This window comes from Hipposideros armiger, unplaced genomic scaffold, assembly GCF_001890085.2.
Source record: "Hipposideros armiger isolate ML-2016 unplaced genomic scaffold, ASM189008v1 scaffold_1691, whole genome shotgun sequence".
Taxonomy (NCBI): domain Eukaryota; kingdom Metazoa; phylum Chordata; class Mammalia; order Chiroptera; family Hipposideridae; genus Hipposideros; species Hipposideros armiger.
Window position 1 is genome coordinate 91116 of NW_017733041.1, and position 2579 is coordinate 93694.

At 36.5% G+C, this 2579-nt stretch overlaps 1 protein-coding gene across 1 annotated transcript in view; it reads right to left on the reverse strand.

Moving 5' to 3' along the window:
* LOC109378010 (potassium/sodium hyperpolarization-activated cyclic nucleotide-gated channel 1-like) overlaps window positions 1-2579 on the reverse strand; it is a gene marked incomplete at its 3' end in the record, with an annotated part of 59838 nt that overhangs the window by 55724 nt on the left and 1535 nt on the right. The gene's annotated exons all lie outside the window — the stretch shown is intronic.

Sequence of the window (2579 nt, forward strand, 5' to 3'; positions counted from 1 at the left end):
AAAAAAATCATATTTAACCTCCAAATTAAGTATTTTTTTGTGTGTACGTGTTGTTCACATGAAACTCAGTAAGACTGAGACCATGTCCTCACTCCACAGTATAATTTTCTGTTTTAAACAACTGTATCTTCCCTAGTTTGGGTGCTCAGAGACCATGGTATAAACAAAACCTTAAGATTTTTTTTAACTAAGTTCTCTAGGTCCCACCCAGTTTTGCTGACAGCACTGATAGTATTTGACTCTTTAGTCCCTGAAGGTTTCTACCACCATCCTCTCCTGAGAAAGAAGGGAAACACAGCGGCTCTGCCCTACTTAGACCGGAGGTGGAGAAAACTACCTGCCAGACACAGCAATAGCACTCTCGGGCCGCTGGGGTGAGAGGCACCTAGCTAGCTCTCCCGGAGTCTCAGCGGGAGCATGGCTGGCCATGCAGTGCAACCTGAGGGGAGTGGAAAGGAACCTGCCATAGGAATCGTCCTGAGAAGGGATGCTAACTAGATCATTAGCCTCAGTGTTCATGTCCTGACATGCCCTAGAGTAGCAGGCAGGCTCACGCTACGATCAGCAGTGTGGGGCTGACCACAGAGCAGACCCAGTACATTGGCCTGGCCATGCAAAGGCTCCTGCAAGTGTCAAGGAAAAAAGCCCTTTGGAGAGCCTTATCTTCGATATCTCCACCCATGGAAATGTTTTCTTAGGTGTCACTTTCTCAGTAGCTAAATTACCGAACATAGTTTGGCACTGTAGGAATCATAGCAAAACGTCTCCCTTTAAAGTGCCTTCTTTAGGAAGGGACTTGAGGTGAACAGATCATCACCATAACATCTCTACTGTGTGGAAGATTACTTGCACATTGCTTTTCCTTTAGGAAAAAATACTGTCAGACTTTGGTCTTTCTATTTTTGCTTTTATGTTACATTGTCCTGATGTTAATAGGTTTTGAGAAATCTTATATTAGTATTGAGATCATATAAAAACATTCATGAAATAATAAGATGTAAATGTCTTCCATATGCAAATAAGCATTTATATGATTACTTCCCTAGTGTGTTGTTTTATAGATATTGTTAGTATGATTTTTAAATCTATATTTTCAGATATCGCCCAGTTAAAAATCTAAATAATAATGTTTATGTCTGTCATTTTCTTTCTCCAACTATGCAATTATTCAAACATTTCAAACTACTTCACACCGGAATTTGTTTACAGTATTAGCTCACTTTTTAATCATCTCCCATTTCTTTGAAATGCATGACAAAATTCAACCACCATCTGATTTTAATTTCTTCCTTTGTTTAGTAACATTTTTGTTTCCTTTATATCTATAAAGAGATATTTTGTTTCATAAGACTTATTTGGGAAAATGTGGAAAACCTCTAATTTCATGAATTTCATTCATTCAAAATATTTTAGCACACTATTCAATTCCTGGAAGGTGGCCCTGTTTTCATCCAGTAGGTGGTAAAAGTTTAATTATTAGATATATGATACCATCTTTTGAAAAGTATGGTCTTTTCACATTATTTAAAAAAGTATATGTAATCATTTAATTTAGTGTGAGATTAAAGTTTGGCATTCTATTTGCAAAACCAAATATATCTCTAATAAGACCATGCTTACTTTTGTTATTAAGACTGAAGGCTGATGCCTCAAAGTTTTTTCATGGAAACTTTGTAATAAGCGTTGCAACATATTTCCGTTGAGGATTCAGAGAAAGATCGTATTCTATACTTAGTTTCAACCTTTAAAATTCTAACAAACATGACAATATTATATATCTTAGAACAAGGTTATTTATCAGTTTGTTCCTATAAGTATCTTCCAAGTAGAGGAAATATGTTTGGTTATTTAGTAGATCCTTTTAATATGAACATTCGTTCAGTCAATCTCTTAATTTTCTATGGACTACAAATGTCAGTAGGTTTCATTAGTCCTTCTTTGGAATTCTACGTGGTTTTGCAAATAAGAACCTTAAAATTATACACTTCCTAAAAATCATTCGCTCTATGCATAAATAATAGAGGCTACTGATTTCTGAGACAGTACATGTATCTCAGAGAAGGTGAAGACAGTAATCTCCAAGGCTTTGTGTGGCACGAGTATGGGCTTCCACAGTTAATGTCATTCAGAACCATGGACAGCTCCCATTAAGGCCTTGGAATTGATGACAATTTCCCTTAGTTTCTAAGCATAATTCAAAGTAATCTGCTTTTTATTCCTATACTTGTTTGCTGTTTAATAGAGGCCTATTAAAACTGCGTAGTTTGCACACATACTCCTTTCGCTGATTCTTTTTCGAACGAGTTCAGTTAAATAAATAAGTAAACATAATTAACGCCACCCTGAGTTGCTAGTTGTTGTTACTTTATTATAAATGGAAAGCCCAGCCTTATTCAGGATCTAATATAACACGGCTGCAGGGTGTGCGCACGCTAACAAGGGGATCTACTTAACGACCTTCATTTGATAATCTCTAAACATGCTTATAACCGAATGAATACTTGAGCGACAAATAAGATCAGGAAATGTCTTAATTTTAAATCTCCGAAGCAGTTTCCCTGGCAGCTGACAGCTTTCCT